Here is a 23,362-nt window from a genome sequence, read left to right as displayed (position 1 = left end):
ATAACATTTTTAACTAAATCCAACAAATTCCAACATTTAACTTTAAATTGAATGTGTAATAACCTGCTATATGTCACAGTACTTTTAATTCAAATGTGCAAAAACTTTTTGACCTCTCAGGACTCTTATTATCATTACTATTACCCCTTTTTATTTAATACTCTATTGTTACAAATGTGCATCTGAGCTGTACGTGCAATAACTGTTTTCTTCTATGGTTTATGTTTTGTGTCTGCCTGTTTTTTGTCATACCTTTACTTTATGTTCAAGCTCCCTTTTCCGACTCAGGGAAACGCACAAGAATTCCAGTGTGCCTATACTGTTATGTGTCTGTGCAAATGGCAAATAAAGTCTATTCTATTCTATTCTATTCATTTTATTTCTTGGGGTGCAGTGACCTGGTGGCTGTTCAAAGGTTAAATCCAGAGGGCATTTCCTGCGGTCAGTGTCAACACCCCCCCCCCGCTCGGCTCCTTTCCTCTCCGCTCCCTCTCCAGTTCAGCTCTTTTCCTCTTATAGCAGAAGAACATATGTGTGGTCCCAAAATCCCTAAATTCTTAATGTCTCGAGAAATCATTCCTAATACCTTTCTGTTGCTCACTAAATGCCTTGCTCTCTGGCGCCCCCACTCACCCCCGCCCCCACCCCCACCTGCTCCCTTGGACTGCCCAAGGCAGAATGATTAATTTGTGGCTATTGATTTCTCTTCCTGAGCTGAAAGTATGTGCAGCAGAGAGAGAGAAAACGAGGGAGGTAGCGTGAGAGAGGGTCAGAGAAGCAAAGGGGTGAGGGGGAGAGACCTGGAGAAAGGAGAAGCAGGGGTGATTGGAGGGAAGGAGGAAGAGGGGGGGGGGGGGGGGGGGGGCTACATCCAGTATTCAGTGTAGTGCTCCTCTGCAGTTCTTTTTTTCTAATCTTTAATGTAGGGGGAAAAAAAGCCAATGGTTGCAGTCTGGATGCGTCAAACCACCTCCTCTCAGTCTCTCTCTCTCTCTCTCTCTCTCTCTCTCTCTCTCTCTCTCTCTCTCTCTCTCTCTCCCTCTCTCCCCGCCTCTTGCTCGGTGGCGATTGGCAATTCACTGAGTGTCCACATGTCATCTCTTGCCCTGCTGCAGCGGCGAGCAGCACGGCATGCTGGGAGGAGAGCGAGAAGGAGGGAGTTTAAGGGAAGGCAGGCAAGATGGCTAGATGGATGGAGGCATGGATTCATCCCTTCCCTTCTTTCATCACATGCATGTAAATGTGTAAATGTGTGTGTGTGTGCGCACACATGCATGTGCTTGCAGCCCACCCCCACTTCCACACCTCCCTGCCCCCCCACTGTACGCCCCCACCCTCTTCTTGCAGCCTGATATAAGACAAATGTCGTCTTGCTCACAGTTTTCTCTCCACCAATTCTTCACCGCCTCTTTTGATTCCACTTCACATCCTTTCTCTGTGTCTTTTCTCTTTCTGCTGCTAAATCCCACTGCAGCCACCAAAAATAAAAAAAATAAAAAATAAAAGGAGCCAAGTCAGGTCAGGTTAGAGGAGATGACAGGCCATGTGATCGGCACTTAATTCTATTGGGTAATCATTTTAATTAAGCCTCTGTGTGGTTTCAAGTGATGAGCCTGTCTCCCTGCGTACTACAAGCACATTTTTGACAGATGACGTTTGGAGAAAATGACCTACATTTGCAGTTTGCGAGTCACACACACACATCCATACAGCATGTCCAACTCCATATACTTAATAAGAGAAATGAAATATGCACATTGATCAGCAAATGTCCATTTTGTCAGATGACCTCTGAAGGGCACGCATTCAGCGGCAGATTAAATTAATTCACAGGGAACATGACGGGTAGATCAAAGGGGCGTTACCAAGAAAACAGATCCAAGATGCCAACAGTTTTTGCATATTCAATCTTTGCAAGTTTTGACGTTATACATGAACAGAGCAGTTATCTGTTGTTTCATCCAGTTTGTACGACAACCTGGAAAAGCTACGGAACGCACCAACGTTTCTAGAGTTTTCTAAATTTGAACCAGAAGTAGTGAACCTAAACAGAGGACTTGAAATTAGGGATGCACCGATACCAGTATCGGGTATCGGCTCCGATACTCAGTGTGTGTACTCGTATTCGTACTCGTAAAAGTAATCCGATACAAATGCACCGATACCACTTCTGTCCATGTGCCATTCCCAGTTCAGTGCAGCAGGTACGAGGAGGAGGAATAATGTGTGTGAGTGTGAAGAGTGTGGAGACTGGAACCAAAGAAATGATGCTGATCACAGTAAGGCTGACTGACAGTACCGTTCAGACACACACAGATACAGACGCAGCCTTCTGTCCGTCCTCTGCGTACATTCCATCTGTTTTCCAGGTGATGGAGGATGAGTACCCAGACAGAGAATACCAGCAGGAGTACGGAGCGGTGCGGACCGCCGCCAGTGGAAGTGAAAACCAAACCTGTCACTCATTTGTCTTTTCTCTTCCTGCTGAAGCTAAACTTTTAAACCTTACAGAGAAAACGCTGCAACATTAGTATCACAGTAGTGTTCCTCTGTCATCTCCATGTTTGTTATTACTGACTTTCTTCTTCTCATTAAACTTTCCTCTTCTTCATGGTGTTTGTCCAGTATGGTTAATTCAGAGCGGCGCCCCCTGGTGGATTAACTGACAAACACTCATTCCAACACATTAAATGTCAGTAGCAGCACTTTGTTCCAGTCAGACTAATGACAACGACAATAAAGCACATTTACAAAAGGAACTAACAACTGGAATGGGATTACTAAGGACTTGTATCGGTACTCAGTATCGGCAAGTACTCAAATGTAAGTACTCATACTCGGTCTGGAAAAAAGTGGTATGGGTGCATCCCTACTTGAAATGAAAAATACCGTTTTTATACAGAAAATCTGAGTGGGTTATGTTACTGTGTGTAAATAAAATGATATGTTTTAACTGACTTGGGATCAACAAGTCATACAAGAACACAGATTTTGTAGATTAAAGGCCAATTCAGTGTTGTTTTTTGGTTTTTTTAACAGCATATGCATATGAGCTGGTTAGTTTTGCACTCATTTTATAAATAAGGACGTTGTTCCGTTTGATTTTCTTCTTTTGTGTGTTTTTTTTTCCTGTGGACAACAGCCTTGTGGAACTACCCTCCAAACCTTCAAACTATTCAAAAAGTGACAACCTGAACATAGAATTCAGACCTGAGTTGATGTTATTTCTGTTAATTTTCAGTTTATTTTGTTGTTCTCCATTTAAATACGAAGAAATTACAAATTACTTTAAAATCTTTCATGATGCCAGTCATCAGGCCAATACTGATACATGATACTATATATATATATATATATATATATATATATATATATATATATATATATATATATATATGAATTGTAATTTTGATTTGAGTCTACTTACCATCAACTAAAACATAATAAAAACAATACTTAACTTGTGAGACAGGATACAATTAAGATATCAACTTTGATTTCAACACACTCTAGTCCACAGGTGTCAAACATGCGGCCCGGGGGCCAAATCCAGCCCACCAAAGGGTCCAGTCCGGCCCTTGGGATGAATTTGTGAAATGCAAAAATTACACTGAAGATATGAACAATCAATGGTGGTAAAATCATTTTAATTCAGGTTCCACATACAGACACATACAGTCTAATTAGATTTCTAGTGGGTCAGAACCAGTAAAATATTATCATTATAACCTATAAATAATGACAACCCCACATTTTCTCTGTTTTTTTGGTGTAAAAAAAGTCAAATTACATGACAATGTTTACACTACCAAATTATACTTTTCCAAAAAAATGTGAATAACCTGAACAAATATGAACAAATGGAAATGTCTTAGGAAAAATAAATGCAATTTTACCAATATTCTGCCTGATGTTAAATGTTTTGTGTATGTGCAATTGTAATATAAGTTGTAACACACATGTGTAAATGATAAACTGTTAAACAGAGGCACAATATTGTTAAAACTGCACTTGCTTTCCTTAAGACATTTAAAGTTGTTCATGTTATTCAGATTCTAAGGAAACGATGTAGATGTAAACATGATCATAATGTAATTTTACTTTTTTCACTGTTATTATTTTACTGGTCCGGCTCACTGCAGATCAAATTGGGCTGAATTTGGCCCCTGAACTAAAATGAGTGTGACACCCCTGCTCCAGACCCTTAAACTGCTGCTTTTTGTGATTACATAATGGAAATCATGTTTATTTTTTTACAAATGCATCAAATCAATGTGTAAAACATGGCTGATGCTTTGTATGTAAAAGAATCAGTCTCCTCACAGCACGGAACGCAGCTTATTAAACACGGGTATCGGATCAGTATTCAGCATCGGTCCCTACCCGAGTCCAGCTGTTGGGACTGGAAAGCGGAGTTCAGGGATTAAAACAGACATGTGGTTGGAAGAGCTCAGGCTGTCGTATTCATTTGATTTCAGCTTCCAGACCCAGTGTTGGATACTCCAGTTGTGTACGGACTCTTTGTCTGCCAGTGGCCCAGCTGCCCTGGAGCCAGTATGAAGAAGAGCATTGTGGGTAAATAAAAGATTCATTTTTACAACTTGCTCATGCAGTCATCCTAAAGAGAGGCTCAGTGTAGGTGTGACAGGTTAAAATGCCTCATTTTTTTGTAATTTAAAAAGCACATTATTTCTTTGAGATGTCACTAAAGGGTTATTAAGACATCTGGTTGTTCTCAGATACTGTTACAGTTTTATATAAATTGGTACAGGGTAAGTATAATTACATTTTTATTTAACCCTTCATGCACGAATTATGAGAACCTTAATCAAAATTTTTTCCTGAGTGTTTTTTAATTCCTCTTTAGGCATGAAAATAACAATGCGATTGAAAATTTTCTTCTGAAAAATAAATAAATAAAAATAATAATTTTTTTTTTTTAAAAATGTACAAATACATAAAAAAAATAATAATGAAAAAAAAAATTCTTATGAACCTATTTTTCTATTTTTCATGAAATTGCAAAAATGTCCACTCAGCTGGATACCACACACTTAATTTTTGACACAGAAACATGCATTTACTGATAAACTGTGTGAAAACCATGGGGAGGGCTCGTGATTCTGGGGATTTATGCTCAGGAGAGATCTACATAATGTTACCAGTTCATGTCAGAAAAGATATGTAGTGTCTTAAAACTTCAATAAAGATATGTGTAAAAAAAACAAAACAAAAAAAAAAAAACCGAAAAGAGCAACAAAATCCATGAATATACAAGAGAACAGCTGTCCACTGGAGTGACCACTATGCATGAAAGGGTTCATTAATAAGGGAAAATATGGGTTCATATAAATTAAATTTTACATTTAAAACGGTAGTAATTACAATCATACATGTTCTGTTTAAAACTCAAATGTATTTAAAAAAGGTTTTTTTTAAAAAAAACAAGTAATGCACAGTTTGTTCGATGTTCTGTGCCTGATTGGTTTATGCTATCTGGAAGGAAGCAGTTGTGCGCATGTGCGCCGTTGAGGTGAGTTGTTGTTATGGCGGCTGTTGAATAAAGCACGGACGAGTGAGGAAAACGCATCGTTGTCATTTCAACACCACATACAGCGCAGCCATCTCCCTCCAACGTCCGGGCGGAGAGCGCAACATAGGCCAGGGCTGTCAGACGCATTTTAGTTCAGTTCCACATTTAGTTAAACTGGATCGAAAGTGGGCCGAACCTGCAAAATAATAACATAATAATATATAAATAATGTCAACTCCAAACTTTTCTCTATGTTTAAGAGTGAAAAAAGTAAAATTATATTATGAGAAGGTTTACATCTACAAACTATCCTTTCAGACAATGTGAATAACATGAACAAACTGAGAAAATCAGTGTAATTTTAACACTATTCTGCCTCAGTTTATCATTTCCACATGTACATTATAACTTACAGATCACAGCAGATCTACAAACACACAAAACATTTAGTATCAGGCAGAATCTTGTTAAAATTGCACTTACTTCTCTTAAGACATTTCAGGTTGTTCATATTTGTTCAAGTTATTCAGATTTTTTGTGAAATTATGCTTTGTTTTCGTGTAAATACATGAAAATATTCACATTTACAAAGAGAACAATTTGGAGTTGTCATTATTATTTATATGTCATTATGATAGTATTTTACTGGTCCTGCCCATTTCAGATTGAATTGGTCTGAATGTGTAACCTGAACTAAAAGAACGGTTAATATCTTAATTTTTGCATTTAACAAATTCATCCCACGGGCCGGATTGGACCCTTTGGCGGGCTGGATTTGGCCCCCGGGCCGCATGTTTGACACCTGTGGTGTAGGCCATTAATGTGGTGGCGTAACAGCATGACACATTAAAGCAGTGTTTTTCAACCTTGGGGTCGGGACCCCACGTGAGGTCGCCTGAAATTCAAATGGGGTCGCCTGAAATTTCTAGTAATTGATAAATATTAAAAAAAACAAAAAAAAAAACGTATTAATAAAAAATATATGGTGAGTTGACAGAGACAATCCCAATCCATACCAGACAAACTGTGGTTGTGAAACTGCAGCACTGTGGTTCTGTTTGTGTCACATGTTCACTGTGGTCAGTTTCAGATGCTGCAGCTCTTTCATAATTCATAGTTTCAGTTCTTGTTTGTTCAGTATTAATTGTCCTCCTTGTAAATCACAGCTGGACTGACTGGACAGATCCTGACCAAGGAAAATGCAATTCTCCCTTTGTGCAGTAATCTACACCTGGATTTACTGCCTCTGTCCACAATAATAGACATTAAATATCGTCTAAAATTAACATTTATTTACAACATAGTATAGCAAACTATTACATGAATAAAAAACTAATTAATTTTAGCAAAAAAAAAAAAATTCTCGGTTTTGAATGTCTGGGGTCGCCACAAATTTGTGATGTTAAAATGGGGTCATGAGCCAAAAAAGGTTGGAAACTACTGAACTATTGGGACTGGAAACCAGAGTTCAGGGATTAAAACAGACATGTGGTTGGAAGAGCTCAGGCTGTCGTATTCATTTGATTTCACCCTCCAGGCCAGGGTTATTATCGTTAACGAAAACTAACGAAATGACAAAAACTAGAATTGAAAAAACATTTTCGTCAACTGAAATAAATAAAAAGTATAATGAAAAGAAAAAAACATAACGAACTGAAACTGTATTGTGTGTTTACAAAACTAACTAAAATGGATAAAAATTACAGATAAAATTCCCTTCGTTTTTGTCTTTGTCAGCGTTGGATTGATACAAAAGTGATTTATTTTGCTCAAGCAATTTTAGCTAGCAGCACCATATGATATTTAAGGGTCCGTCACTTGTGTTCACTTGTGGTTTCCAGTCGTCTTCTGGTCCCCACTCTACCTGGAAACATGGAGACTAAAGTTGGGAGAAAGCAGCAGAGTCCTGTCTGGGATTTATTTGAATACGATGACAGAGAAGAAGAGAAAAGAGACCACTGAACTACAACTAAACTACAACTAAACTACAACTAAACTACAACTAAACTACAACTAAACTACAACTAGGCATTTAGAAAAAAAAAAAACGAAAACTAATATAAACGATCAAACCTGCTCTAAAACAAATTAAAATGAACTGAATTAGAGAAAAAAAAGTCCAAACTAAATAAAACTAAACTAGAATGAAAACTCCCAAACTACTAGAACCTTGTTCCAGACCCAGTGCTGGACACTCCAGTTGTGTACAGACTCTTTGTCTGCCAGTGGCCCAGCTGCCCTGGAGCCAGTATGAAGAAGAGCATTGTGGGTAAATAAAAGATTCATTTTCACAACTTGTTCATGCAGTCATCCTAAAGAGAGGCTCGGTGTAGGCCATTAATGTGGTGACGTAACAGCATGACACATTAAAGACACACAATACTGGATGATCACAGACGCAGCAGAGGAGGAGCTGCATGGGAACATTTCACAGGGACAGCGGCGGTGGACTCACCCACAGCCACAAACATCCATGTTCAGATCACGTCTGCATGACATCTGCACTCATTTCCAGCTGGTGTGTTTGTACGTGTGTGTGTGTGTGTGTGTGTGTGTGCATGTGTGTGTTTTTCTCACACTGAGCGGCTCGTGTGCATGCTGCTATGATCATGAGAGACTCCCTGTCCTGGAAAGCGATCTGAGAGAGCAAAGGGAAGCCACGCTGCTCCTCATTAAAAATTCATCCAGTTCCTTACCGCTCTGAGAAATACAGAGGCATGAAGGTGAGGACACACACACACACACACACACACACACACACACACACACACACACAGAACAAGAGAAAGAGAGGGGGAGGAGAAACGCAGCATGCTCGACTGGAAATTACATCATCCTCCTCAGTGGACTTAGCAACACCTTATCCTCGCCTACATCAGGATGTACCGATGATAACGCTTTCGACTTCATTTTGACAAATTCCCTGATTCGCTCTGATCTGCAGATTAGCCTCGTATTGTCTTTTTATCCCGGCAAAAATCTGTGGCGTCGTCAGCAGTTCGTTAGATGCTTTGTCTAAGAGTTAGAGTCACAGAACGCACCTCCACGGACATGAATAATCGAGTGTCAGCCTTTCCCAGACACCAGGTTTACATCATTTCCTGTAGGAAGCCTATTAAATCACCATCCTTCAGGTTAAGCAACCAACTCTTTCAATCAACCTGCAGCAGGTAGACATGTGAGTGATAGAACAAACAGCATCCAAATCAATTCAACTCAGGTCACATTCAATTCACATCAAATGAACCACTGTTTTTTTTTTACTTTTAGGATAACCTTCTCAGCTGCCTTGTACTCCTCCAAACTTCTTTCTTTTTATCATTGTAGGATTTTCCTTATTCAGCACCAAAAGGCAGCCAGACTACCATTCTGCTGTTAGGATGCTGGATAAGACAAGTTGAAAAAAATAAAATAAAATAAAATAAATGATTTTTTAAAAAATTTAAATAAAATAAATAAAAAATGTAAAAAAAAAAAACATTTTTAAAAAATTAAAAAATTAAAAAAAAAAAAAATAAATTAAATTAAATTAAAAAAATAAATAAATAAATAAAATTAAATAAAATCACCATCCTTCAGGTTAAGCAACCAACTCGCTCAGTCAACCTGCCGCAGGTAGACATGTGAGTGATAGAACAAACAGCATCCAAATCAATTCAACTCAGGTCACGTTCAATTCACATCAACTGAACCCTTTTTTTTGCACAGCTTTCTTTCTTTTTTTTAAATTTTTTTTTTTTTTTTTGTACTTTTAGGATAACCTTCTCAGCTGTCTTGTACTCCTCCAAACTTCTTTCTTCTTATCATTGTAGGATTTTTTTTTTTTTTTAATATCTTTATTTCACAAAAGAAAATCATCCAGATACAGTACATACAAAGTGATACCAGGTCTTACTTTTTGCATTTCTCCTTTGTGCACTCTTCCCGCCTCCCACCCCTAAAGGAATAAACCTACTAAACACACTCATAAGTCACAAGCCAACAACATATAAGTCTGAATATAAGAAGAAATAAAAAAATGAATAAATAAATGATGATTTTATATATATATATATATATATATATATATATATATATATATATATATATATATATATATATATATATATATATATACAATCATCACCCTCATCATCATCACAATAACAGTAATAGGGGTAACAGCATAAGCATGAGCATACGTAGTGCTGCATGCTGTAACATAAATAACAATAATCGGGCAGTGTTCATGACGTACAAACTCAAACTTTCTCCATACCAAAAAGTAAAGGCAACCAAAATTCATTAAAGAGGTGGCCATGATTATACTGATCCAAAGTCAGTTTTTCTAAACGTAAAAAAGAAGACAACTGATCATGGAAAATCTTAAAAGATGGAGGGGAGTCATTCTTCCAGAATAAAAATATGCATTTCTTTGCAAAGTAAGTGATCAAAATTAGTACCCTGCATTTTTTATAATCTAACTGTAGATTATGTATCTTTTTTTTTTTTGTTTGTACAGCTTTCTTTTTTTTTTCTTTCAGGATAACCTTCTCAGCCATCTTGTACTCCTCCAAACTTCTTTCTTCTTATCATTGTAGGTTTTTTTTGTTTTTTTTTAATATTTCTGCAGCCGCATTTGACAGATACAGTCTCATTACAACTGTTTGTTTTCCCAACAGCACCATTTGCTGTGACAGTGGGGTCTGCCAGCCCTGTCGACTGCAGTAAATACTCACTTTGGAGTGCAGTAAACACGGCCATCTGAGCAGCGTCACACTGATAGGCAGCTCTGACGTCCTTCCAGACAGACAGACTGACATGTACCATAGCTCTGAAAACATCTGACTGATTAAAAGGTCATCATTTGCATTTGTTGTCTGTTAAACACAGGAAATGTTCTTAAGACTATATATTGTACTTGATTACTAAGTCAGTTCTAAAGGATTCAGAAAATGGTATCCTCATCAGTGTGATTGCTCATAAATTTTAAGTTAAATCATTAAAAACTATCCCATGTTTATTCATCATAACTGGATTTCGGTCTTTCTCCTAATGTGACGTGCATGACAACACTTATCTTACAGCATGAAACTTTAAAATAAATAAAAAATACATAAAAATTGAGTTAAAATTGGAATCCACGTGCATTTAAGTGTCTATTAACTTTGTAATTGTGGTATTTTATGGGTTTACATGAACAAACATTATGTTAAAATCGGTTTATACAGTGTCACCCTTAACCCATAAAGACCCAGTAGTATTTTTGTGGGAGATCCCAAATGAATTTTTCTCTATTTCTACCTTTCTTAATTTTTTTTTTTTTACAATATTATCCTCTGTATTTTGCATTTTTTGGCATAAATCATGTATTTTCCAATATATCTAATTCACAGATCTTGTAGATGCTCATGAAAGCTCAGAGTAAATTCAAAGCTTATTAGATCGAAACAGAGAAAACTGAAGAAAAAGTGACTTTTAACCCAAAAAGACCCAGTAGTATTTTTGTGGCAGTTCCCAAATGAATTTTTCTCTGTTTCTCCCTTTCTTAACTGATGTATCACCAGTTTTTTTTTAAATGATATTATCCTCTGTATTTTGCATTTTTTGGGATAAATCATATATTTTCCTATATCTAATTCACTCATCATGTAGATCACAGGTGTCAAACATGCGGCTCGCCAAAGGGTCCAGTCCGGCCCTGGGGATGAATTTGTGAAATGCAAAAATTACACTAAGATATGAACAATCCTTTCAGTTCAGGTTCCACATTCAGACCAATTCAATCTCAGGCAGGTCATAATAACATATAAATACTCACAACTCCTAATTTTTCTCTATGTAAATGTAAACGTTTTCATGTATTTACACTAAAACAAAGTATAATATTACAGAAATATCTGAACAACCTGAAAAAATATGAACAACCTGAAATGTCTAAAGAGAAGTAAGTGCAATTTTAATAATATTCCACCTGTTAATAAATGTTGTGTGTATTTGTAGATCCACTGTGATCTGTAAGTACATGTGTAAATGATAAACTCAAGCAGAATATTGTTAAAATTACACTTTTTTTTCAGTTTGTTCATGTTACTCATATGGTTTGAGAGGATAGTTTGTAGATGCAAACATCTTCATAATGTCATTTTACTTTTTTCACTCTAAAATATGGAGAAACGTTTGGAGTTGACATTACTTACATATTATTATAATATAATTTTGCTGGTTCGGCCCACTGCAGATCAAATTTAGCTGAATGTGGAACTGAACTAACATGAGTTTGACAGCCGTGACGCAGATGCTCATGAAAACTCAGAGTAAATTCAAAGTTAGTTATAAAAAAACAGAGGAAAATTAAGAAAAAGTAACTTTTTCAGCAAAGATATTGCTAACTGAATGTGAAAATAAGTGTCTCCATCCACTGTCATTGATCCAACTCTATGAGTTTTATTGGTGAATCACTGTCGTAGAAGATGACAGTGTTTCCATGGTAACTACTGAGCATCTTATCATCCAAATGGGTCATATCTGATGACCATGAAAAGATGACAAACTGTATTTTACACTAATTATTTTCATGTATTGATGGGATTAGTGGATGAGCAGGTATTAAACAGTTTGTGTGGCCAGTGGCTGTTTGGGTCTTTATGGGTTAAATATAAATGCAGTTAAAATAGTGTTGATAGTTTCATCTTACATGTATGTTCCATTGGTTATTTAGGTGTAATAATTTTCATCCAAATGACATAGGTGTTGGCAGGAAATGTGTTTGTTTTTTAACCAGATAAGTTAGTTGAGAACTGGTTCTCATTTTCAATAACGGCCTGGACATACAGAAACGAACGACCAATCACGCTCACATCCACACCTAAGGGCAGTTCAGCTTCAGTGCATGTGTTTGGAAAATGGACTTAGTCGACATAAAACATAGTTATGATCATGAGAAGGTTTGACACCACTGACTCAAATTAGGGATGCACCGATTCCGATACCAGTTTTGGGTATCGGCTCCGATACTCAGTGTGTGTACTCATAAAAGTAATCCGATACAAATGCACCGATACCACTTCTGTCCGTGTGACATTCCCAGTTCAGTGCAGCAGGTACGAGGAGGAGGAATAATGTGTGTGAGTGTGAAGAGTGTGGAGACTGAACCAAAGAAACTAGAAGAACTCGGAGAGCGCAGACCTCCACCAAGGCAGATCAGTGGGCCCTCCCCATGGGCCCCCCCACCCCCGATCACCACCAAAATTTAATCATTTGTTCCTTGTGCCAGTATCAACATTTCCTGAAATTTTCATCCAAATCCATCCATACATTTTTGAGTTATCCTGCACACAAACAGACAAACCAACCAACGCTGACAAAAGCAGACCCTCCTTGGTGGAGCTAATGTCGGTGATCAGAGTAAGGCTGACTGACAGTACCATTCAGACACAGACAGATACAGACGCAGCCTTCTGTCCGTCCTCTGCGTACATTCATCTGTTTTCCAGGTAATGGAGGATGAGTACCCAGACAGAGAATACCAGCGGGAGTACGGAGCGGTGCGGACCGCCGCCAGTGGAAGTGAAAACCAAACCTGTCACTCATTTGTCTTTTCTCTTCCTGCTGAAGCTAAACTTTTAAACCTTACAGAGAAAACGCTGCAGCATTAGTATCACAGTAGTGTTCCTCTGTCGTCTACAGGTTTGTTATTACTGACTTTCTTCTTCTTCTTCATTAAACTTTCCTCTTCTTCGTGGTATTTGTCCAGTATGGTTAATTCAGAGCGGCGCCCCCTGGTGGATTAACTGACAAACACTCATTCCAACACATTAAATGTCAGTAGCAGCACTTTGTTCCAGTCAGACTAATGACAACGACAATAAAGCACATTTACAAAAGGAACTAACAACTGGAATGGGATTATTAAGGACTAGGATCGGTACTCGGTATCAGCAAGTACTCAAATGTAAGAACTTGTGCTGGTACTAGGTCTGGAAAAAAGTGGTATTGGTGCATCCCTAGCTCAAATGGGGGCTACTTATAGGTACAAAAAGTCTGACATTTAACACTATATTGATATAATAATAATAATAATAATAATAATAATAATAATAATAATAATAATAATAATAATAATAATAGTGATGAGGATGACATAATGCATTAAAAATAAATACATATATTTCATTCCATTATAAAAGAAATACTAGGGGTAAGCTAGAGCTGGTCATCATCTTCTCTGCCTTGCACAGCAGACTCCTAAACTGAGAGAAAAAAAAAAAAGAAAAGAAGGGAAAAATCAATCCCGTTAGATCAACAGTGTGTCTGAAATTACAGCACTGTCTGGTTTCTTTGCATTGTTGCACAGATACAAATAAATCCCACTGAATGTCAACTACCACAGTCATCTGATATATAAATAAAAGCCCTCCTCACACCTTCCTTCAGTGTTGTGAACCATCTGGACCGCATCACCTTCGTACCTTCAGCTCGACTGCAGGAGAACATCCCGCTCTCTGCTTCCCCCTCCTTGCCCTCGGTACGTGCCCTCTGCTCAGAGCTCCATCTGTCACCCTCACACCCACCCTGCCTTCCTCTGTTATCTCCCCTGTCCTCCACCCTGCCATGAGCGCTGACCCACAGCCCACATCCACGCCCCTTCAGCCCTCGGCCTGCGTCGCCCACGCCTCAGACTGCGGGTCTGGAGCAGTTTGGGCCTCGGCAGTGGCCTCCGAGCTGTCAGGAGCTCTCCCACCAGGTGCTAAGAGGGCTTTGCAGAGGTGGGAACATCTCTGTCGCCCGTCTTCAGCTCCGGTTTATTGTTTCTTTGTGAGCTCCCTCAGCTCTGTGAACAGCACAGGCAGCGTTAACGCCAAGAGAGCGCAGGAAGACGTCATTAGGGCTGTAAGAAAATATCTGATCGGCAATATATCGCGATATTTCATTTCACAATACTGTGTCGATATAAAAAAAGTACTGTATCAATATTTATAGATATTTATTCAAATGCAGATATTGTGGAGGTTCTTTTTTGGTTTTCTTTTTTGTTTATATTTTATTTATTATTATTTACTTACTACTTATTTACTTTTATTCAATAATGTTCGTTCCTTTGTTGGGATTGAACTCAAATCCTGTTCTGATGTTAGTTCTGAACTAATAGAATCTGAACATTTGAACAGGATCTGAAACTGGAATGTCTGAAAAACAGAATTTCAGTTTGAACACAGTTTGAACATTTTGTGCTAGAACATTAGATCCTGTTGGGATCAAATACAAATGTGTTTAGTGTTTGTGCAGATTTCTGCTGTAATTCAATTCATCAAGGAAATAATCATTAAAAAAAAGAAACAAACAAAAAAATTGCCTTTTTAACAGTATCATGATATATTGTGATATATCATATCGTGATCCTAGTTTTGTGATATGTATCGTATTGCCAGATTCTTGCCGATACACAGCCCTAGACATCCTGACAACATATCCAATATGATTTACATAGGGATGTAACGATAAACCGCGGTAAAATCACAGACGGTTAGTATTACCGTTTAAATTCTAATTCTCATGATAACTGTGTTTGATTACCGCACTTTTAGAGGAAAAAAACCCTACATAAAGATCTGCTTTTATGTCAAATATTTGAGTATAGTTTGAATTTATTACAATTTTAATTTTACATACCTAATATTTGGAACCAATATTCGCTTTTAAAGTCTGTGAAAAGGTTCGTTAAAAATCTTTGTGTTATTTATGCAATAAATTATATACATTTTTCAAATCAGATTTTATATATTTTTTTGTGTTTTTTGTCCTTTTGTGTTTTTATAGTAGATTAAAGTGAAAAAATAATAGACAGATGATATAGATGAAGTTGTGCTGAAAAAACAGATCCAAACATGGGTATAGTAAACATTTGTTTCTATAGTATATAAAGGCCAAATCAGAAGGACTGAAAAACAGACAGAATAGACTCAGACCACTAAGGGTTAATATTGGAATGTTTCTGACACAGAAGGGACATTGGGACTGTTATTTTATTATTTTTGTTTTGTTTTGTTTTGTTTTTTTCAAAATACAACTTGGTTAAATTCTTTCAGTGTGTGTATTAGTACTTTTTGAACATTTTGAGCACAATTTCAACAATACCATGATAATAATGATAACCGTGATAATTTTGGTCACAATAACCATGATATGAAATTTTCATATGGTTCCATCCCTAGATTTACAACTGCATTAAATTTTAAACCAGGGGTGTCAAACTCATTTAGTTCAGGGGCCACAGACAGCCCAATGTGGTTTCAAGTGGGCCGGACCAATAAAATAATAACCTATAAATAATAATCCAAATTTTTCTTTTTATTGTCGTATGAAAATGTGAGCAACCTGTGAAAACCTATGAAAATGCTCCACAGAGGAGAACCAACAGATATTCAAAATCTTTTATTCCTTCAGCTATCACACTTTTAAACTCTGACAGAAGCCACTTTAGTCATTTTGTATGATTTTTTTTTTCTTCTTTTTTTCTAACATTAGCGGAACCAATAGGGTCTTTTAGTCTGCATTGGTATTTATTGATTATTAATTGTTGGTTATTTAAATGCATTTATTCATAGTTGCGTTCAGTTGTCCTGTATTTGTGCACTGATTTATTTATGTTTGTCACATTGCACTTTGGATGTGGGCTGATGTCTGTGGTAAAGCTGCTAATGAATTGCCCGTATAGGAAAAAACAAAGTTTTCTGAACCTGAAATATCTTTTTTTTTTAAATCAGTTCAGTTTCAACAATATTATATCTCATCTTATTAACACAGATTACAGATCACAATAGATAAAGAAAACATTTTTTTAACAGGCATTATATTGTTAAAATTGCACATATTAAGACATTTCATGTTCATATTTGTTCAGATTATTCACATTTTATTGTGAAAGGATAATATGTTAATGTAAATATTTTCATAATGTAATTTTACTTTTTCCACATTAAACTAAGAAAGAGAAAAATTGGAGTTGTCATTATTTATATGGTATTATGCTATTATTTTACTTTATTAGATTGACTTGTACGTGGCCTTTGAACACCCTTGACTATTAATACTTTCAGTGTAATTTTTCCATTTTGTAAATTCATCCCATGGGCCGCATTGGACCGTTTGGCGGACCAGTTTTGGCCCATAAGCCTTATGTTTAACACTCCTGTTTTAAACCATCAGTTCATCCAACTGGCGAGGACATTTTCTCCCACTTATTAATACTGCATTAAAATATTCTTAGAATATAAATCCTGAAAATGTTGGTGTTAAGTGACCCTGCAAATAAATGAATCATCAAATGTCAAACTGATGCTGGATGCAATGGCAAGTATTTCATCGAACCAAATGTGTGAAACCAGAACTTCAGTAATGGTGCTAGTGTTTTATCACACACTGAAAATGAAACATGATGTGATGCTTAAAATATTTGAATATTGTATTGAAATATTTTAACAACAGGTTCTGATTCTTCCAGGCTATCCATTTTAAAAGCCAGTTTTTTAGAGTGGTGATGCCGTTGCAGTGATAAGTGTAAATTCATAGCAATTATTTAGTTGAAAGTTATGGATGTCGTTTAGCATATTAACGTCAATATGAAGTGGGAGAATGTAGTAGTAGAATATAAGTAGGAGTATTGTGTAAGTATAAGGAAGATATTACATTTAAAACTGTGAAAAAGCTCATTTTTTTCCTGAGAGAAGCTCCAAGGGATTTATTTTTCTGGTATGGAAATATAAACCCTGAAGGACTCTAATAAATTGTCAGTATTTAACATCTACTTTTTTAACGCAACATCAGAATACAAGTTAAAATGTTTTACTTGCTTGAAAAATTTAGATTTCTAGATTCATGTTACATTTTAGCCAACGTCTACACTCATCCCCATTAACAGCTCAGTGGAAATAATCACTCTGGAAGTGTTCCTTTGGCATTATGAATGAATGAAAGACTGAATGAATGAATGAATGAATGAATGAAAGAATGAGTGAATGAATGAAATCTTAATTTCGAACATGTCGACAGCGAAATCAAAAGAAAAATCAATGAACAAAATATAAGTACTGGTACATAAATGACTGAAAAGCAAACAAACACCAAAATAAATAAATACATAAATTAATAATGGTAATAGTAAATAAATAAATAAATAAATAAATGAAATGAAATGATACATGCTCAAAAGAGTAGGAAGAAGTAAAAACTTATGTACTCCTACACCCAATTTCTATTCTTTATGATCACTGTATAGCAATTATTATTTTGTATGAATATCAATATAATAATAATACTAATAATACTACTACTAATACTGCTACTGCTACTAATAATAATAATAATAATAATAATAATAATAATAATAATAATAATAATAATAATAATGATAACTAGAAGCACTCAGAGAGCGCAGACCTCCGCCAAGGCAGATCAGTGGTCCCCCCACCCCACCCCCACCCCGATCACCACCAACATTTAATCATTCATTCCTTGTGCCAGTATCAACATTTCCTGTAATTTTCACCCAAATCTGTCCATAACTTTTTGAGTTATCTTGCACACAGACAGACAGACAAACCAACGCCGACTAAAACAGAACCTCCTTGGAGGAGGTAATAACAATAATAATAATAATAATAATAATAATAATAATAATAGTAGAATAACAATATCACACATCCTTTCTCCTATATACACTAATATGATAATACCCATTTACAACTTATCCTACCAGATATTAATAAAAACTAAAAAAAATTAAAAAAAATTTAAATCTACACTGGAAGCAGGACCCCTAATAAACTGCACCAGAAGTGCAACTGAAGTCAGCAAATACACAACTGAGCCTTTAAACCTGACAAACACAAGAACACAGTGAAGTTGTGTTAATGTCATCATCCTTACAGCCCTCCATCCACTCATGACTGCTCTTCTTCTTCTTCTTCTTCTTCTTCTTCTCAGTACTGGCCTCAGTCTTATTGTCGGAGCTGGGGTAAAGCCACCAAACACACTCTGGCTCGGCCTCTTCCCTTCCCCAAACTCTAAGATGATGCAGTGTGTTTGGGCTGCGTTCTGACACAAAGCAAATACGCTGTAATAGATTGCAAATGAACTGCGCCACGGACACCACCAATTAATCAAAAGGCAGATTGCCGTACTTTCTCTGTGCTATTGCAGAAAAAAAACTAGTGAATCGCACCTCCTTAAAATGAATGGATTGTATCTGCAGTTAATTATCATTTACTACAGGGTCTCTTTGGGATGTTTCCACAGCTTAAGGATACGGCCGGCGAAGTGGAACGGAGAGGAGCTCTGCTGCGATGGAGTCAGAGATTGGCTTTGCCTGTAATTACACTTTCATTGTAAGAGGATCAATTCTATGTAATCAGGGTGCAATCTCACTGAAAATCGAGTGGTTATTCAAGCCACTTTAACATGGAAACTTTGCATTTTCAAGAGGATAATATTTGTTTGATAAACAGTAGATGACAGTAAACATAAGATACTGACGCCACAGGAAAATTAAAAATGATTTTACAAAACATATACGTCTGAATAATACCACATCTCATCTCCTGATTGCACTCATTTCATACCCAGATAACAATAAACCTCCTGATATGCCACATTTTCAGGAAATCAAATTAATAACTTGTTGATTTAGAATAGAGAGGCCTACTCCTAATTATATTTTTAATTATATGCTAAACAAATCCAATATATTTTGGTTATTTTTCTGTTTATTCTGATCATTTTTATGGGTCAAACCATGTTATTCAAAAATCTCTCTGCCAGGATATTTTAGAGACAATTTGACAGATTAGTGTTGCTAAATGACCCACATTTTTACTTTTAAATTCATGTTTGCTTTAGTTGGACCATAAAGAGTTATCCAAAACAAGGAGCTACTTTATATTGAAATAAATGTTGGAAAGGCAATCAATCAAAGTTCACTGTCTGACAGGACATTACTGTGATTTGACCCTTATACATTTTCATTTTAAGCCTGTAAAAAAAACATTTCTATCCACATTTTGTCTTGGTTCATCTTCTGTTCAACACCCCCCCCCCCCCCCCCAATTCTCATTTTATTGTCACATTCACTATCCTTCACATGTTGTCTTCATGCAAATTTCCTGCCTGCATCCACACATTTTTTGTCGTTTGGATGAAAAATATGTGATCTGTAATGGAGTGATGTAAACGATGCAGCATCGTATGAAACAACACAAGTTCTTCTATTTTGAATATACATATATGTATATGTATATATATATATATATATATATATATATATAGATAGATAGATAGATAGATATAGATATAGATATAGATATACATACACACGTAAATGTATATATACCCCCATTGCACAGCCCTAGTTAAAAGTATTGCAGAAAAAATTGCAATATTTCCACCAAAATGTAGTCAGAAGAAGTTGGAATACTCCAGCACTGGTGCCCTACATCTGTACTTAAGGTGATATTTGAGTGTCGGTCAGTAGCTCGTAGACGGCAGCCCATGTTTATATGATCAGGTGACCACTCTGACCGATGCTGCGCACAGTACGCTTACACAAAGACTAGCCCTGGGTATGCTTTGTATTGATTTGTTCTCTGCTCATGTAGGATAAAGATAGACCCCACCCAACTGCAGCTAAAAATAACACATGTAAAGCAAGGCTGGAGCCACAAACACACATGCATGTGCACATACACGTGCACATACACACACATACACTGCTGGCTGTGACGGGGGGGGGTGGGGTGGGGGGTGGTTTGGGGTCAGAGCGGACAATTATTATGCAGTAAGTGAGAAGCTGCTCTTCTTTCATGCATGTCCCATCTTAAATATTTGTTGTTATAAACAGATATTTGCATATATTGTAATGTTTAGCTAAAGCTCTTTCTGGTCCATCATAATGTGAATTATGTCCAATAAGTCATCCAATAATCCTCTGCAGTTGGTGCAGAATTCCCTGTCCTTGCAACAACAATGCAATATTTATTCAGTATTTATCCTCCTCAGACTCAGCTATGGGTTTTCTGTCCACATTTGTAGACAAGAGTTTCACAACTTTATACAAAAAAAAAAACGAAAAGAAAAGTGTCCACCACAAAGGACATTCCATAAAGGTGTGTATGTGTGTGTGCATATATGTAGGTGTATATGTGTGTATCGATCTGTGTATGAGTATGTATTGACATATATATGTTATTGTATTATGTGTTTATGTAAATCATATTATATTGTTCATAATAATATAAAGCCAGAAACCTAATTATTTACTAGTAAGTATCAGTCATATTATGGCATAGTGTATAGATCTGATTAGACGAGGAGGGTTATTATTGTTATTAATTATATAAGGAGAAGGGGTGGAGTTTATAAGCTGTACTTCTTCTCACTCCTTTTTGAATGTGTTATATGTCTTATGTTTAAGGGTTTTGTTTATTTATTTTCTTCTGTTTGACATTCATGTTCGAAATAAATACATCAATCAATAAAAATTTTAAAAACTGCATCTGAAAAAACTGTTGCATCATCATGTTTCCAATATAGGCACTGATTTAATAAAAACCAACAAAAGCTGCTATTTCGCTGACATGTCCTGAGTCTGAGGAGGTTATTCAAACATAAATGCACTATTTTTATAGACTTCCATAGACATGCACACTGTTAATACTGGTAATATTCATTAATATCTATACTACTAATATTGTAAATATTGTGTCTATTCATATTTTTTATTCTATTTTTATTTCATTCTTCTTTTAGTTCTATACTTATTGTCCTTTTTGTTAAATTTTAAATTAGATTTTCTTTGTTTAGTTTTTTGTAATTTCATATTTGCTCTATTCATATTTTCTGACGTATAGGGTTTTTGTTCATATTGTAGCACTCCTAATTTTATGGAATATACAACAACAATAAAGTCTATTCTATTCTATTCTATTCTACTCTGTTCTATTCTATTATATATATTCTATTCTATTCCCTTCTCTCCTCTCCTCTCCTCTCCTCCCTCCTTCTTTCCTCTCCTCTCCTCTCCTCTCTCCTCCTCTCCTCTCCTCTCCTCCCTCCTTCTTTCCTCTCCTCTCCTCTCCTCTCTCCTCCTCTCCTCTCCTCTCTCCTCTCCTCTCCTCTCTCCTCTCCTCTCCTCTCTCCTCCTCTCCTCTCCTCTCCTCTCCTCTCCTCTCTCCTCTCCTCTCTCCTCCTCTCCTCTCCTCTCTCCTCTCTCCTCTCCTCTTCTCTCCTCTCTCCTTCTCTCCTCTCCTCTCCTCTCCTCTCCCCTCTCCTCTCCTCCTCTCCTCTCTCCTCTCCTCTCTCCTTCTCTCCTCTCCTCTCCTCCTCTCCTCCTCTCTCCTCCTCTCTCCTCCTCTCTCCTCTCCTCTTCTCTCCTCTTCTTTTCTGTCCTGTCCTCCTCTCCTCTCCTCTCTCCTCTCCTCTCCTCTCTCCTTCTCTCCTCTCCTCTCCTCCTCTCCTCTCCTCCTCTCTCCTCTCCTCTCTCCTTCTCTCCTCTCCTCTCCTCTCCCCTCTCCTCTCCTCCTCTCCTCTCTCCTTCTCTCCTCTCTCCTCTCCTCTCCTCCTCTCCTCTCCTCCTCTCTCCTCTCCTCTCCTCTCTCCTCTCCTCTTCTCTCCTCTTCTTTTCTGTCCTGTCCTCCTCTCCTCTCCTCTCTCCTTCTCTCCTCTCCTCTCCTCCTCTCCTCTCCTCCTCTCTCCTCCTCTCTCCTCTCCTCTCCTCTCCTCTCTCCTCTCCTCTTCTCTCCTCTTCTTTTCTGTCCTGTCCTCCTCTCCTCTCTCCTCTCCTCCTCTCCTCTCCTCTCCTCTCTCCTCCTCTCCTCTCCTCTCCTCTCTCCTTCTCTCCTCTCCTCTCCTCCTCTCCTTACCTCTCTCCTCTCCTCTCCTCTCCTCTTCTCTCCTCTCTCCTTCTCTCCTCTCCTCTCCTCTTCTCTCCTCTTCTTTTCTGTCCTGTCCTCCTCTCCTCTCTCCTCTCCTCCTCTTCTCTTCTCTCCTCTCCTCTCCTCCTCTCCTTACCTCTCTCCTCTCCTCTCCTCTTCTCTCCTCTCTCCTTCTCTCCTCTCCTCTCCTCTTCTCTCCTCTTCTTTTCTGTCCTCTCTCCTCTCTCCTCTCCTCTCCTCTTTCCTCTCCTCTTCTCTCCTCTTCTTTTCTGTCCTCTCCTCTCCTCTCTCCTCTCCTCTTTCCTCTCCTCTTCTCTCCTCTTCTTTTCTGTCCTCTCCTCTCCTCCTCTCCTCTCCTCCTCTCTCCTCCTCTCCTCTCCTCTTCTCCATGGGTTTGCTGGCCTCTCCTCACACACAGGCTGACAGCCTTTATCGCAGAGTACCGCCAAAGTTTACAGCGCGTCTCCTATCGATCAACGCCGTGGCAGTCATTAATCATACGCTAAACCAATTAGGGCGCCATGGCACCTCTGTACTGTCCATTCCATCTCAGAGTCCATCAGGAAGGCCTCGTCCTGCCTCCCAAAGCTGAACCTAAAACTACGAACATACAGGAGCTTTATGGGTCTGCTGGGCATCTCCAGGTGGGATCAGACACCATTTATGGACGTTTGGGTAATGTGACTGATAACTGAGAATTCACACATTATATCTAATGCAATAAAGTATCTGTCTGTCTATCTATCTATCTATCTATCTATCTATCTATCTATCTATCTATCTATCTATCTATCTATCTATCTATCTATCTATCTATCTATCTATCTATCTATCTATCTATCTATCTATCTATCTATCTATCTATCGCCACACAAAAGGAGAAAACTAATGAAATGAAAAGTCCCTTTTATTTGTCCAATACAGC

The 23,362-nt window shown here is 37.5% G+C and overlaps 1 protein-coding gene and 1 long non-coding RNA gene across 2 annotated transcripts in view; both read right to left on the bottom strand.

Moving 5' to 3' along the window:
• Positions 1–23,362, bottom strand: part of cacng2a (calcium channel, voltage-dependent, gamma subunit 2a) — a 162,581-nt gene that overhangs the window by 109,167 nt on the left and 30,052 nt on the right. The gene's annotated exons all lie outside the window — the stretch shown is intronic.
• LOC115423657 (uncharacterized) lies at positions 226–21,482 on the bottom strand. The gene is made up of 3 exons (XR_003935991.1): positions 21,465–21,482; positions 20,078–20,079; positions 226–362 (listed from the first exon to the last, which is right to left on the bottom strand). It is a non-coding gene; the product is annotated as an uncharacterized LOC115423657 (long non-coding RNA).

This window comes from Sphaeramia orbicularis, chromosome 8, assembly GCF_902148855.1.
Source record: "Sphaeramia orbicularis chromosome 8, fSphaOr1.1, whole genome shotgun sequence".
Classification (NCBI taxonomy): domain Eukaryota; kingdom Metazoa; phylum Chordata; class Actinopteri; order Kurtiformes; family Apogonidae; genus Sphaeramia; species Sphaeramia orbicularis.
This window is presented reverse-complemented; position numbering and strand designations above follow the sequence as displayed.